The sequence below is a fragment of the Gymnodraco acuticeps genome, unplaced genomic scaffold (assembly GCF_902827175.1).
Source record: "Gymnodraco acuticeps unplaced genomic scaffold, fGymAcu1.1, whole genome shotgun sequence".
Taxonomy (NCBI): Eukaryota; Metazoa; Chordata; class Actinopteri; order Perciformes; family Bathydraconidae; genus Gymnodraco; species Gymnodraco acuticeps.
Genome location: NW_022991375.1, coordinates 279,527 through 296,803, shown reverse-complemented (window position 1 = coordinate 296,803; position 17,277 = coordinate 279,527). Strand labels below are relative to the sequence as shown.

At 41.2% G+C, this 17,277-nt stretch overlaps 1 pseudogene; it reads left to right on the top strand.

Moving 5' to 3' along the window:
• The window catches only part of LOC117562971, a 44,561-nt pseudogene that overhangs the window by 25,487 nt on the left and 1,797 nt on the right, over positions 1 to 17,277 (top strand).

Sequence of the window (17,277 nt, the reverse complement as noted above, 5' to 3'; positions counted from 1 at the left end):
CGCTTGTGACAGCGTCTAAAGAGTTTTGAGTAAAGAACGTCAATTTCCAGGTGTTGCCAATCACCTGGACCACAAAACCTCCCCTGTGTCATGAATACCTGGAAAGATGGAAGACTACACTCCAACGCAAGAGCAGGTAACAAATGGACTGATTTTATATTTTCTAGTCTTTGCGACCACTCAAAGTGCATTTTAAACACATGTCAACACATGTCAGCACTCGCCCATTCAAACACAGTCACCATTACCCTTGACATCAAGAGCAATTTGGGGTTTCAGTATCTTGCCTCAGGAAAAAATTCAACATTTTGACCAGAGAACAAACAACCAAACCTTCAATTGATAAAAGACCACTGAGCCACAGACGCCCCAACATCATCTGAACAGGGAGGAACAAAGGCGGAGCAAACATTGGCTGTGTGTCTCCGGGAGAATGAATCCGAGATGTGGTAAATGTGGAGGGATATATGAGCCATGACTTTAACCAACTCAAAGTCCTGGTGACAAAAGGAGACGGACAAGGTCTCAAGATGACTGATGGTTTGTGTACAACGGTACTGAAAAACTGAATTGAGCCTCATGGCTGTTGAACATGTACTGAACGTGTAGCTGAATCAAGAGTCTCCTAGGATCACAATCATGTAAAGACATTTTGGGAGAAATGGACTGGAGCTCACTGATTAACTTGCAGCCACTAATTGGGAAACCTTTTTTGTCTTTTCTTCCATTCAGGCCAGCAGGTCTGCTGTCTGCACAGAAAAAATGGGAAACAGGTAAGCTAAGGTAGAACTAAAGATAAATGATTGTGTAGTTGATTAGACAACACTCTTTTTGCCTCACATATCATAAAAACCTTGAATTTATTTTGTTCGGCATGTGTTCAGATTTAGTATCCATAGAGTGTAGAGACAAGACTGTTGAGTTAAAGAAACCAGCTGGTGCCAGATGGAAGAAAGGATCACTGGAAGACACCATTTACAGTGGGGAGCCTGACGTAGTGGATGAGTGGGGAGAATTCTATCTTCCTGAGATAGTAAGAATGCAGGTTGTAGGTGTAGTGGAGGGGATCTCCTGCCCATCAGACCAGCTCGTTCTAATGACCTGTGAGGACAAAGAGCTGTATGCCTACGATGGAGCGGAGCTACATTTGGTGGCTTCAAGCATGAAGCAGCTAGATGAACAGGGAATAAGCTATCCAGGATCCAAGAGATACTACAAAGGGGAGGCCTTCAAAGACATGGTGAGAAGTTATAGTAACATTGCTGTGAACAAACAGCTTTGTGTTTTCTGAACCTGATAGTTGATCACCTGTGGGAACCGACGAATGTTTATTTATATAGTCTTTTGTGTCTAGACCAAGGAAGACTGGAAAAAAGTGCGGGATAGCCCTACAGGGAGGAGGCTGGATCGAGAACATCGTAAAGAGGTGCGGGAACACAAGGCCAAATGTATGGAATATCTTGAAGTCATAGCTGCAATACAAGGCAAGTATCTTTTTTCTCTGCTTCAGGGCAAAGATTACATTTGTGCATTTAGTGTCACTATCATGTTTCTCTTGTTTTGAGTAACCTCATTTGCTAATTTGTTTCTCTTTCTCACTTCCTCTTACTTTCTCAATCCAGAATCCCTTGTCAGTCGGTGACATCACTTTGGCCCAACAATGCTCACTTGAGTAAAGTCTAAAGATAGTCAATTACCAACCTGATCTCACCACAATGCGTGGTGGAGTCACGAACTTTGTTACATTTACGTGTCGGCACCACGCCAACAACCCCAATGTAAAGTGAATGTGGCTCCTTTGTCGTGGTGCACACACGCATTTCTACAACGTCCCGCAGTGAGCTTTTATTCTATAAAACGTTTTTTAAATCTACTTTATAGCTTGTAGTAACTCACGGGAGGCTTCTTTTATTTTATTTGTATTCATAATAATTTTTATTTTTCGTCAGAATGTAAAAATTACATTAGTTACGAATTTGTGTTCTCAAAAAACAGTGCATTGTGTGTAATACAACTGTGATTTTTATTAAATTAGTTAGTTTTAAGGAAGGCCAGAGCTTCAGCTGTGTTAAATAGATTGTTCCCTTTAGTTAACGTTATTTAAAAGATAATGATCACAAATCATGTGAAACCCAGATTTGGCACAAAAAAGGGGGAATACACATTTCGCAATTATGCCACATCAAGGTGGAACGCTCTTCCCAGAACTGTAAAGGAAAGTAAAACTATACTTACCTTCAAAACCTCTCTTAAAGAGCACCTTCGGGGGAGAGCATTGCAAAACTGGCCCCGGGTAATGGTACAAATCTCAACCTGTCGTTCAATGGACAGCTTCCCCCCCCCCCCCATCGATGTATATACTCGCATTTTAGACTCTGTTACTAACTGTATATCTGTAGACTTGGTATGTCTTAAATGTCCGGTTAGGATGTATTAGAATGAAATCTAAAATGAAAATTGTAAATAAGCAATCTGTATGTAAAAAACCACCTGTATGTAAATTGTAAATAAGCCATCTGTATGTCAAATATGTCTTATATGTCTTAAATGACATGATGAATTGGAAATGGGGGACCCTGATGTAAACAAGACGAAAGTCTTTCTCTGGTCTGCATCCCCTTAACAATTGTATGTTTTGAGCTGTACTGTACTGTACCCAATATACAAGCTGTTAATAAACTTTTCAATCAATCAATCAATCAATCAATCAATCATGTCCCCTGTATTGTATTACGAGCGTCCATTCCCATTGGATAACGGAGAATTTTACACCCGGAAGTAAGTATTCTCCTTACTGTCGATTGATTTTACAGTGATATCTGCACTACTCATCGACTAAGAAACACCAAATTGTCCTTGTTAATTACACAACATTGATTGGTTGGAATTGTGTACAATGCTTTTGTATTTTCCCCCTTCGATTCGGAGAAACAAATATTTTTTCGGAGTTTTTGGATGGCAGAAGACACTACACTACCCAGAATCCTCAGCTATCGTTTGGGACTACACCTTGTGCTTAGCTTGACAAACCCCGTGATCAGTCCTCAAGCTCTGTGATTGGTTGACCTCCAACTGCATTCATATGAAAAAAAACGTTTCGTAAAAGACAAAATCATACTTTATTCAGCAGTGCTTGCTTTACTCTTTGAAAGTCATCACATGAATGCATTGTAATAAATGGTTTGGCCGCATTAAATATTACACATCTGTCGTAGTTCTTTATTTATCTACAGAGATCGGGCAGCGTCTATCGTTATTCCAACCCAGTTTAGATTTTGCTTCCGCATTACGCAAGAACGTAGCTCTACGCGATAGCGTCATAGCCTTCTTCTTCGGCTGTTATAGCAACCTGGCGTTACATCTCTATGGGCGGCAAATATGAATCTGACAAGCGAAATACCGCCCTTTTAAACGCCCATAATTATAATTATAATTATAATAATAAAATAGTGCTTCTTTGTCAATATGACTGACGACCACACTTATGCAGTGCTGAGGTAATGTTAATTCATCATTTAATATTAATTCCTGATGGATATAAGAGGGATACATTAGCAAACATCTGTATATATAGCCTATATAATGTTTCGTTTTTTTGTTTGTCATGTAACATATTAACGTTTTGACCTTCTGTTTAGGATGTAAAGGTATCTATTTAATATTTTATTTAATGTCTATTTTGTTATATAATACAACATATAACATTTGACATTAATAACATATAAACGTTTGTAAAATATAAAAATGAAATGTTGGGACATTTATAAAAATGTATTCCTTTACATAAAAGTGCTTTCCAGAGGTGTAAGAAGTGATAAGATCTTGTACTGTACTTGAGTAAAGGTACAAGTACCAGAGTGTAGAAATACTCAATACTTTTATTATATTGTGTTGTTTATATATATGTATGTGTGTGTACAAATGAATTAATATAAAGTGTATGTGAGTGTGTGTATAAATGAATGAATACATCTGTGTGTATACATGTGTGAGTACATATAAGTGTGTGTTTATATGTTTATAAATGAATAAATGTGTGTATATATATATAAAACAGTATCATTAAATAATGCTGTGTGTGTATAAATGAATGAATACATCTGTGTATATTTATGAATAAATACATGTGTGAGTACATATAAGTGTGTGTGTGTATATGAATAAATGTATATATAAAATAGTATCATTAAATATATATATATAAAATAGTATCATTAAATAATGCTGTCAAATAAATGAAGTGCACAGTAATAGTCAAGGTTATATTCAATATTCTGCTGATAAGATAAGATATTTAAAACGTCTTTTGTTTGTCCTGAAAACGACATTTGAGAATACACACAGGCTATTTATAGATGATAAAACACCAGTAATACAATCTCAGGAATCTTCGATGACATTTGAGAATACACACAGGCTATTTATAGATGATAAAACACCAGTAATACAATCTCAGGAATCTTCGATATGGCTTTGATTACAGGATCGTTTACTTTCAGTCAACAAACAAACAGGATCGTTTACTTTCAGTCAACAAATCCTTTGGAAAGACAAAAAACAACTATTTATAACCGCAGAAGAATAACAGCCAAAGAAGAAGGCTATGACGCTATCGCGTAGAGCTACGTTCTTGCGTAATGCGGAAGCAAAATCTAAACTGGGTTGGAATAACGATAGACGCGATCGGGCATCAGAATAGACCGGAAACTATTCTTTGACCATTCTGTTTTAATTTCACAATAAAGTTAGTAGTAATATTTTGTTTTGATATTATTGTTTTTTATTAACTACTAGACCACTGGGTCATGTTAAGACCATCTTTTCTGTGTTGCTATGGGTTTTTTCCATCGCTTTTGTGTTACAAATATTAAAACAATAACAAAATAATATTCGTCGTAAACTAAACCGTAAACAGCAGTATATTTTATTTTGTTAACACTGTAAACTTGACAGCTTTTTAACCCAAACCACCTACTGGTTAAAGCACGTTATTACACGTTTAGAGTAATGCAATGCAGGAAGATTGTGTTGCTTTTTAATGACTGTTTAAAATGCCTTTTTCTTAATGTCTTTCATTTTTTGTAAAGCAATTTTGAATGTGTTATATTTTATGAAAACATTTAAATATTAAGAGTACATACAAAATAGTGGGAAAGTAGAAGGTCAATGATATACATATAGAATAGAAAATATCAAGAAGATACTCAAATGATATCTAGAATAAAACAGTTTAGTGCCTGATAGGAGGATGTGCTAACTAATAAGGCTTTATTTAAACATTAAAGAATACTTTAGGTTAAGGTCTTCTTTTAAATAGGAAAAAAGCTTTGCGGGTATCTATCTACAGATAAATATTAAGCCTGACAAAGTCTAAATTGCATGGTTTGTTTTGGAACTTGACAATCAACTTTCCTGCAATGTTAACTATGTTGAAGCACTTATTTTAACTGATATTATACACATTAATTATAATCTTATGTATGTAGATAGTATAAGAAATGTGCAGAATACGACAGTGTAATTGTGAAGGTATACACACATATTGATAGATGTCTTGTAATGCACTGTTGAGGAACCTGTGACCCAAGTTTTTTATTCATTGCACTACACTGTTGTGTATATGATATGTCAATAAACCTTAGAAAATCTAGAAATCTTGAAAGGGATGTGCAAAATAGCAATTATATACAGTCTTTAATTAACTATTAGAGAATAACGAGTAATGAATATGCTTTAAACAGATCTGCAGATACATATTTTAGTCTTCTCAAGCACCAACTATCAAATATCTCGCCTGATTGTTGGCACTTGACAATCACCTTCACTGAATTTCACTCAGGTGTAACTAAAGTCTGATTTAAGGGTTGTTTATATTTCACATCATTAATCCAAATCTGTAAAGTAACTAAAATAAATGTAGTGGAGTAAACATACCAGGTTAACCTTAAAGAAAGCCCTCAGGATTATAAAAGACCCCCATCACCCCAGCCACAAACTGTTCTGTCTGCTGCCGTCTGGCAGGCGGTACCGCAGCATCCGGACTAAAACCACCAGACACAGAGACAGCTTCATCCCACAGGCTATAAGATTATTAAACACCTGCATTTAGAAACAACATCCATAACATTCATCTGGCTGCTACTTAGAAATCTAATATATCATATTCCAATCACTTGTATATAGACTCATATTGCACTATTTCACTATTTTTTCTGTGTATCTGTTTTATTGCGTATAGCACTGTTGGAGGAGCCTGTGACCTAAGGGGGAGGGGGGGTAGGACACGTTCGATTCCTGTTTCGAATAGTGTGCCGTCGATGGGTTTCATTCCATTTCAAAGTCCTTTTTGACGCTCTGTGTAAACTTCGCGCACTGCCACTCCAACATCCAATCACAGAGGTTAAGGACTGATCACGGGGTTTGTCAAGCTAAGCACATGGTGTAGTCCCAAACGATAGCTGAGGATTCTGGGTAGTGTAGTGTCTTCGGCCATCCTAAAACTCCGAAAAAATATTTGTTTCTCCGAATCGAAGGGGGAAAATACAAAAGCATTGTACACAATTCAAACCAATCAATGTTGTGTAATTAACAAGGATAATCTTGTGTTTCTTAGTCGATGAGTAGTGCAGATATCACTGTAAAATCAATCGACAGTAAGGAGAATACTTACTTCCGGGTGTACAATTCTCCGTTATCCAATGGACGCTCGTAATACAATAGAGGGGACATGATCATTATCTTTTAAATAACGTTAACTAAAGGGAACAATCTATTTGACACAGCTGAAGCTCTGGCCTTCCTTAAAAACTAACTAATTTAATAAAAATCACAGTTGTATTACACACAATGCACTGTTTTTTGAGAACACAAATTCGTAACTAATGTAATTTTTACATTCTGACGAAAAATAAAAATAATTATGAATTAAAATAAAATAAAAGAAGCCTCCCGTGAGTTACTACAAGCTATAAAGTAGATTTAAAAAACGTTTTATAGAATAAAAGCTCACTGCGGGACGTTGTAGAAATGCGTGTGTGGACCACGACAAAGGAGTCTCATTCACTTTACATAGGGGTTGTTTGCGTGGTGCCGACCTTTATATATACAGTCTATGGTGCCGACACGTAAATGTAACAAAGTTCGTGACTGCACCATGCATTGTGGTGTTAAGGAGTCGTGGTGGAGTCACGCATTCTGGTGAGATCAGGTTGTCAATTACAGGTAATTGTACTGACAGGTCCTTTGTGTAATTTTCAATACTGGAGGCTTAATTAAAAGGTGTCTGTAGGCCTACATTACTGATATGTTGTAGCCCATCTTTTGTGAGATATGCCAATAATTAGTTTATAAGTTGTGTTATTGTTCTAACAGTTCATATTCTGAAAAAGGAACCTATTCAATGGCAGTGAGCTGCTTTTTCTTCCGGGAAAAGAGTGTCCCACTCTTGACCTAACAATCAACATCGGCCCCTATATTGTTTCCCCGACTCAGACTGCAAGGAATCTGGGTGTGATCCTAGATAACAAACTGTCCTTCACTGCAAACATCGCTGCTACAACCCGCTGCTGCAGATACACGCTTTACAACATCAGGAGGATACGTCCCCAGCTGACCCAGAAAGCCACGCAGGTTCTGGTCCAGGCTCTCGTCATCTCACGCCTAGACTACTGCAACTCCCTCCTGGCTGGTCTACCTGCATGTGCCATCCGACCTCTGCAGCTCATCCAGAATGCAGCGGCTCTTCTGGTCTTCAACCTCCGCCCCCTTCACTGGCTTCCAGTAACTGCTAGAATCCACTTCAAGACACTGGTTTTGCGTACCATGCTGCGAATGGATCTGGCCCTTCCTACATCCAGGACATGGTTAAACTGTACACCCAGCACGTGCACTCCGCTCTGCATCAGCCAAACGGCTCGCTGCACCCGCACTGCGAGGGGGACCCAAGTTCCCATCTTATTTTGCTCATTAAGAAAATTCTCTGATAGTTCATATTGAATATAATCTATCGTTGCAGCTTTAACCACACTATTTAAGATGTTGTTCTCCTCCATATTTTTATTTTTGTTCATATCATAACCCTATTAACCAACCTGCACCATATGTTTGCTCCTGTTGAATCCTTCAGGCAGATTCTGCCTCACAAGAGTATATGCTATTCAAGCCCGCCTTAACCTGCACTGTAAACCCCAACAGTACTACTAACTCATAAGTATTATGGGTACTGCAATCAAAACCAAATATCAAGTCAACCGAACAATAAACTTATACGTTCTTTTAACGAAAAGTGCTGTTTAATTTTATGTGAATCATAGTTTATGAGTGAATATTCAAATTTGAATTAAAACTTCTGAGTGAACAGTCACGCAGCGTCTGACGTCATTACGTCATGACGTTGCGACGAATCGAGAAAAATCCATCCAACATGGCGGCTCTTGCAAGCGAAGGGATTCCACGCATGGTTTAACTTGTAAGTACCTAAATAAGTCGTTAAAATTGTTTTTCTTGTTATAATATTGTAAGGATATACCACCCGAAGATTATATGTGATCGTTAGACCCCATTGTTTAATTCAGAGTTACGTGCTGAGCGCCGCTGCTGCTCTACAGAACTCATCTGTCCTTCCTCCTCATCCTGGCCTACAGGTTTAAAATAACCTGTAGGCTTCGGCATTTTTTTCGTAATAGCTGCTTGTCTCGAAACTCCTTTTCCCTCAACAATTTCCTTTTCCGAGCGCCACTCTCAAACTTTTTCTTCTCCGACATTTTCTCCTAAACAACCTTCATCTGTCATTCAATCAGTCGCAATTTGAATAAGTCACATGTGAAACATATTCTCATTCTGATTGGCTGTGAAGTGGTGCCCACTGACTGTTTTGAATTCGGAGTCATCATTTTTGAGAAAAATCTCTGGAATCCATCAATCTGATTGATTAGCGGAGCAAATGATCAAAATACTATGGAGGGAAGATATTTTCGTTTGGATTACTGGTCTGGGGGAAGCTCACGAGTGTGTGTGTATACGTGTGTGTGTTTGTGTATTTTTGCGTTTGTGTGTATTGTGTTTGTTTCCCGGGGAAAACCCTCACGAGAAACACCGGCTGTTGTTATGCCTGCTGTGACGTCAAGTTACTCCGTTCTCCGCTTGTAATTATGCCGAAGCTTCAAAGTTGTATTTATCATCTGAATTTGCTGAAACAAGTTTAATATTCTGAAAGCCAAGACTTTGTTTATTTGAAACCAGATGAAAACAAACTGTAACGGACCCTGCCGTGTTATCTATGATTACTAAACACCTTACATTCATAATTTCAGCAGAGGGAGGGGAACAGCAGAACAGCAGTGGCGAGGGAGAGCTGTCTTCTTCCCTTTACAAGCTTCAAAAATGTATTTATCGTGTGATTTTGGAAATAAAAGTTTCATATTAATTATAAGTTTCATCCAAGTCTTTGTTTATTTCCTTTTTTTATTTTTTTTTAATTGGCTCATGATAGGCCCCTGATCTCCGTAGGCCCCTGGGCTTCAGCCCAGGTCAGCCCGTGCATTAAGGCGGCCCTGAATTATGTTTTTGTGTTAAATAAAGCCATTTTGAAAAATGAATTGTACTAAATGTTGTTAAATGTTACAAAACCTTTTTGTCTTGATCAGATTTTGAGTCGGTTACAAATATGATCATTGCTTTATTTATCTGTATCTCATTACTCTGAGCAACTACAGTGATTTAAGAAACACCAGACATAATTCTCAACACACATGTTTATTGACATTAATTGTAATATATCAACAGACATTTGAGGCAGCTGTGCATGTAGGTAGAGACACACAGAGGTCTGTTCTCTCTTTTATCCCTTGGATCACGTCACTGTCTCTGTATATGTGTTGAATCAGCATATTTTCATCTGCAGGTGACCTCAAGAGACTTTAAGATGATAGTTTGGATTGTTTGAATTGGGGCTGTATGAGGTTCTTATCCAGTCAGTGTATAACCTCCAGAAGACAGACAGCGGTTAGCACGACCCCAGTTAGTAGGAGAGACAGGAGTGCCAGCAAAGCAGCAAAACCAAAATTGTATCCACCTAAAAATTAAGACCCACCTGAAAAAATCGCTATATTTAGCGTTAAATAACGTACACTTAAACTGATATAGCTTTTTTGGGTGGATACCTCCATACATAATGCAGTTTTTCAGCTATCTTAGAATAATGATAAAAATACAATTTTACCATTAGTTCTTAATACATTTGATACTGTTTGACTTTGTATTAGTTAACCTATTACTAACAATACATTGAAGTACTTTTACTGTGTATTTTTTGAGAAAGTCCCCTGCTGAGAACAAAATCAAGCCACTTCTGCTAAGTTTGATGAGGGATTTATTTTTTGTTTCCAATAGTTCTTCGTGAGATTGATCCTGTTGGACTCAGTACTACTGAAACTACCCCCACAAGTACTGTGAAGTACTTTTACTGTGTACTTTTCCAGTAATCCTCTGTCAATGTCCCCTCCTGAGTACAAGGATGCATGTATTTTGTTTTGTTTGCACAGTATTACATTAATGCTCTTGGGGAATTGTTTTATAAACTATAAAGGTGCCCCTATATAGCGCTCAATAAGCTCAATTTTATAAATAAACTCAATTTTATTTAAAGGTCTATTAGAGTGTGGCGTGAATCAAACCAGTATCTTAAGGTGCAAAACACAGAAATACAAAATACACAAAATACAAACACAAACACACATTTTGTGTTTGTAAACACAAAATACAAACACAAAAACCATCTAGAGACAGCAACAACAAAGTCAAGTTTTCTATAAACTTATCAACAAGTTTACACATCTGCTTTATGTTAAACTTAACCCAAAGATTTACATTCAAACTCAGAATTACTTTTTCTCTGAAAGTATTTGTTTCAGTGGCAAAGAAGCATCACTAGATGGCAGCACCACCATGTTCAGTTAAAATCAGCTACCAGTCTTTAAAGGGTCCTGTTCTAATAACTTCCAGGCATCATATGTGTATGTTATGCCTCTACTGTGACATGTCTCCATGCTTTAATGTTCAAAAAGCTCTTTATTTTCCTCATACTGCCTGTGCTGCAGCACCTCTTTTCACCCTCTGTCTGAAACCAGAGCCCAGTCTGCTCTCATTGGTTAGCTGTTCAAAAAGAATATCCAGAAATGTACATCATATAAGAGGTATACAGGAATTTGCATTTAATTGTGTGAAATAAGTATTTGATCCCCCTTTCAACCAGCAAGAACTCTGGCTCCCACAGACCGGTTACATAAGTCCATTGATGATCATGAGAAAGGTGAGGGATCAGCCAAGAACTACACGGGAGGAACTTGTTAATGATCTCAAGGCAGCTGGGACCACAGTCACCAAGAAAACTATTGGTAACACACTACACCATCATGGATCAAATCCTGCAGCGCCTGAAGGTCCCCTGCTCAAGAAGAACATGAACAGCCCGTCTGAAATATAACAATGAACATCTGAATGATTCACCCAACAGCAGTTCAGAGTATACGGCCTTCTTGGAGACCCTGGAAAGAGTCCTGTATGGGGCTCCTGAAGGGGACTCTTTAATCTTGCTGGGAGACTTCAACGCACATGTGGGCAATGATGGAGACACTTGGAGGGGCGTGATTGGGAGGAACGGCCCCCCTGATCTGAACCGGAGTGGTGGTTTGTTACTGGACTTCTGTGCTAGTCATGGATTGGCCATAACAAACACCATGTTCGAACATAAGGATGCTCATAAGTGTACGTGGTACCAGAGCACCCTAGGCAGAAGGTCCATGATCGATTTCGTTATCGTATCATCGGACCTGAGGCCGTATGTTTTGGACACTCGGGTAAAGAGAGGGGCGGAGTTGTCAACTGATCACCATCTGGTGGTGAGTTGGGTCGAGTGGCGGGGGAAGCCTCTGGATAGACCTGGTAAGCCCAAACGTGTAGTTCGGGTGAACTGGGAACGTCTGGAGGAGGCCCAAGTTCAGGAGGCCTTCAACTCACACCTCCGGCGGAGCTTTTCGGGCATTCCTGTGGAGGTTGGGACATTGAACCAGAGTGGTCGGTGTTCAAAGCCTCTATTGCCGAAGCCGCGGCGGGGAGCTGTGGTCTCAAGGTCCTATGGTGCCTCAAGGGGCGGTAACCCTCGAACCTCCTGGTGGACACCGGTGGTCAGGGAAGCCGTCCGACTGAAGAAGGAGGCCTTCAGGGATTTGTTATCCCGGGGGACTCCCGAGGCAGTTGCAAGGTACCGACAGGCCCGAAGGGCAGCAGCCTCATCCGTGGCCGAGGCAAAGCAGCGGGTGTGGGAGAAGTTCGGAGAAGACATGGAGAAGGACTTTCGGGCGGCACCAAAGTTGTTCTGGAAAACTGTCCGACACCTCAGGAGGGGGAAGCAGGGAACCATCCAAGCTGTGTACAGTAAGGATGGGACGTTGTTGACCTCAACTGATGGAGTGTTAGGGCGTTGGAAGGAACACTTTGAGGAACTCCTGAACCCGACAACTCCGCCCTCTATGTTAGAGGCAGAGCTGGAGTATGACGGGGGATCAACACCAATCTCCCGGGGGGAGGTCACTGAGGTCGTCAAACAACTCCACAGTGGCAAAGCCACGGGGGTGGATGAGATCCGCCCGGAAATGCTGAAGGCTCTGGGTGTTGAGGGACTGTCATGGTTGACACGTCTCATCAACGTTGCGTGGAAGTCGGAAACAGTACCGAAGGAGTGGCAGACCGGGGTGGTGGTTCCCCTATTTAAAAAGGGGGATCAGAGGGTGTGTGCCAATTACAGAGGCATCACACTACTCAGCCTCCCCGGGAAAGTTTACTCTAAGGTACTCGAAAGGAGGGTCAGGCCGATTGTCGAACCTCAGATTGAGGAGGAACAATGCGGATTCCGTCCTGGTCGTGGAACGACGGATCAGCTTTTTACTCTCGCAAGGATCCTGGAGGGGGCCTGGGAGTACGCTTATCCGGTCTACATGTGTTTTGTAGACTTGGAGAAGGCGTATGACCGAGTTCCCAGGGAGTTACTGTGGGAGGTGCTGCGGGAGTATGGGGTGAGGGGGTCTCTACTCAGGGCCATCCAATCTCTGTACTCCCAAAGCGAGAGCTGTGTCCGGGTCCTCGGCAAGTAAGTCGGACCCATTTCCGGTGAGGGTTGGCCCTCCGCCAGGGCTGCGCTTTGTCACCAATCCTGTTTGTAATATACATGGATCGGATTTCGAGGCGTAGTCATGGGGGAGGGGGTCTGCAGTTCGGTGGACTAAGGATTGCACCACTGCTTTTTGCAGATGATGTGGTTCTAATGGCTTCATCGGTCTGCGACCTTCAGCACTCACTGGATCGATTCGCAACCGAGTGTGAAGCGGCTGGGATGAGGATCAGCACCTCCAAATCTGAGGCCATGGTTCTCAGCAGGGAAACCGATGGACTGTCCACTCCAGGTAGGGAATGAAGTCCTTACCCCAAGTGAAGGAGTTCAAGTATCTCGGGGTCTTGTTCTCGAGTGAGGGGGAACAATGGAGCGTGAGATGGGCCGGAGAATCGGAGCAGCGGGAAGCGGGTACTGCAGTCGCTTTACCGCACCGTTGTGACGAAAAGGGAGCTGAGCCAGAAGGCAAAGCTCTCGGTCTTCCGGGCCATTTTCGTTCCTACCCTCACCTATGGTCATGAAGGATGGGTCATGACCGAAAGGAACGAGATCGCGGATACAAGCGGCCGCCGCAGATGGGTTTTCTCCGCAGGGTGGCTGGTTGTCTCCCTTAGGGATAAGGTGAGAAGTTCGGTCATCAGGGAGGGACTCGGAGTAGTTGAGCCGCTCCTCCTTCGCGTCGAAAGGAGCCAGTTGAGGTGGTTCGGGCACCTAGTTAGGATGCCACCTGGGCGCCCCTCCCTAGGGAGGTGTTCCAGGCACGTCCAGCTGGGAAGAGACCAAGGGGTAGACCTAGGACCAGGTGGAGGGATTATATCTCTTCGCTGGCCTGGGAGCGCCTTGGGATCCCCCAGTCAGAGCTGGTTGATGTCGCCAGGGAAAAGAAAGTTTGGGGCTCTCTGCTGGAACTGCTACCCCCGCGACCCGACCACGGATAAGCGGGAGAAGATGGATGGATGGATGGATGGATCTGAATGATTCAGAGAAGGCGTGTCAGACCAAAATGTGGATCTTTTGCATCAACTCGACACGCCGTGTTTGGAGGAAGAGAGATGCTGACTATAACCCCAGAACACCCTCCCCACCGTCAGGCATGGAGGTGGAAAGATTATGCTTTTGGGGTGTTTCTCTGCATCGAGGAGAGGATGGACCGGGCCATGTACCATAACATTTTGGCCGATAGCCTCCTTCCCTCAGCCAGGACTGGGTCCTGGACGGGTCTTCCAGCCCGACAATGACCCTGAACATACGGCCAAGGCAGGAGAGGCTAAAGAAGAAGAGCAGTTCGGTGATGGAGGGGCCTAGCCAGTCTCCGGACCTTAATCCCATAGAAAATCTGTGGAGGGAGCTGAAGCTTCGAGAGGCCCAGCATCAGCTTCAAAAGCTTCATGATTTGGAGAGGACCTTCAGAGAGGAGTGGACCAACATCCTTCCTGAGATGTTCACACACCTGGAGACCAACTACAAGAAGAGTCTGACCTCTGCTGTCCAACAAGGGTTTCTCCACCAAGTACTAAGACATGTTTGCAAGGAGATCAAATAGTTATTTCCCACAGTTAAATGCAAATACATTTTTATATTTTGTATAATTTCAATGTTTGGACTTTCTTTTAGATATTCTTACTTTCACTGTTAAATAAACCTACCATTACAATTATAGACCGTTCATTTATTTGTAAGTGGGAAAACCTGCAAGGGATCAAATGTGTTTCCTTCACTGTAGATACTTACTTACTTTCAATATCGACTGTATACAGATGAAGCATAATAAGCAAACACTTTTCCATTCTTACATCAGCTGTATTAAATATTATTTATCCACTCATTTCAGTATGGAAACATAAGCTTCTCTTTCTGCCTTTTACACCTCATTTGCATCAAACAAAGATCTTTCAGTGCACTCGGGTTTCGCTGCGCCCACTCACTGTAGATGTTTAATGTTTCTATCTTGTTGTTTACGATCAGTTTGAGGCGTCAATTAGGGCCCTCTCTCCGAAGCTTTCGTGATCAAATCCAGTAAAAATAGATTAAGATCAGATGCGGAACAGAGACATCAACTGAGGCCCACTGAATTGAAAAACGTGTTGTGTAATCCACCATTGTCAATTACAAGACATCAGAAATACTGTTGCAGTGGACATCATTCATTAAAATAACACACTTTATTTTTTGCTTGGCCCTTTGAAAAAAAAAAGTGCCCTCTCTCCGAAGATTTGCCATACAAAGAGATGTGTCAATGCAAATAGAGAGGCATCAACTATAGGCCATTTCTCCAAAGCTTTGATTCAGATCAGATGCAAAACAGAGGCATCTCTGACTAAACTTTGACTATAGTATTAATACATAGGATTGAAGTTTCCTAATTCTTATTTTCAATATGATAGTGATAAGTGTGCTTATAACCAGGGGTGCACATAACTTTTTTGCCCTGGTTCTCAAAGGAGCACCTGGAGATGTTGCTTGGTGCTCATCCTTAAAATTAAATAAACCGTAACTTTTGAGGGGCTCTTTATTTGCCAGACACACGGCACTGAACACACATGCAGAGGTGAACACAGAACACACATGCAGAGATGAACACAAGACAACATTAGCACGACCAGTAATCCTACAAGCTGTCATCACTACCCTCCTGACTGTTCTCCTCACTGTCTTCCTCTCTGTCAGACATGGTAGCTGATGATGCCTACTTTCTCTCTGGTTGAGTCTGCGATTAGCTGCTGGTTTTGGGTCGAAAGTCTCTGTTGTCATCTTAGACATCCATCCATCTTCTCCCGCTTAGACAAGTGGATGTAATTAAATAAGTATGTGAACATAACCAATAACCTACCATAGCCAATAACAAATGAATGTAACTTATTTTATTTGTGTTGTTCATTCATATCTTATTTTTTGTAGCCTATCTCTCCAGTTTTAAAGGATATTTTTGGTTACTGTCCTATAGTATGCATTGGAATTATTTCAAACCTGTTTATCCCAATAATTATAAAGGAGTGTCTTGAAAATATGTGTTTACATAAATTGTGACCAAACTGTTTGAACTTAGACTAAAGTGAACTATCTAAAGTAAACACTCAGAGTCCTTTACCTCACTGAGCTGTAGTATCAGCCTCTCAGTCTGACTGGAGAGGACTCTCCCTCCACCTTATTGTAGACACATCTTCTTCTTATATCCGTTAGAGCAGCTAGCACCAGATTCTAATAACAACAGCGGGCGGTGCGCCCTTCTCTCTCTCCCTCGCTCACTCGCACTTTGGCTGTGAGCTGCGGGCGCCAGATAAGCCAACATCCCCCATTTTCATCACTTACAGCGCCCATCGTACAGGGCAAATGAAACGTGTAACCGGGGTGAAAAGGGTGTTACATTGACTTAATTATGAATATTGTTACATCAAGGCCGAAAATTAGGATGAGCCCCAACGGTCAAAAATGTTTTTTCCCCTCCCAGAGCTGCCAGCGCAGCCCCTCCCCAGATCTGACGCCCTAGAGGCGAATGTCTATAACGCCAGTGCTACGGGCCGACCCCGAGTATGCAACTCGCAAATATCTTTCTCTCTCTCTCCTCTCTTCTCTCTCTCCCTCAGTCCTCTCCCTCTCTCTCTCAATTTTGGTACGCAAATGCGCCTTTTTTCAAATGACCCGGTGCTCTTTTTTTGGCGCTGGTGCGCATGCGCACCTGCGCACCAGTTATGTGCAGCCCTGCTTATAACCTTTAGTCTATAACCTGTCAAAACTTTGTGATAACAATAAGGTCATGTTTCATATAAAGTGGAAAAGTGTCAACTTTTGCCAAGACAATATCTCATTTGTGTAAAAACCCTTTAAAGTATAATCCCATAAACATATTGGATCAAATGACTTTGTGTGATGCTCATGAATCTACAGAGAAATATCGATCACTTTGAGTTGTTCTCCTCAGCAGAAAAAAGCCTCACTAGAGTTTTGATTGAGATTTTAAAGATTAGTTTTGACCAGGAGGCAATTGATGTGTTTCTCTGGATTCTGACACAATAACTTCAGATACTGTATATTTTGAACCTTTAATGGAGAAACATGTATCAGGATGACAATTGATGGTCTTTACTTTTGAACTGTGTTAGATTAGCTTTCTT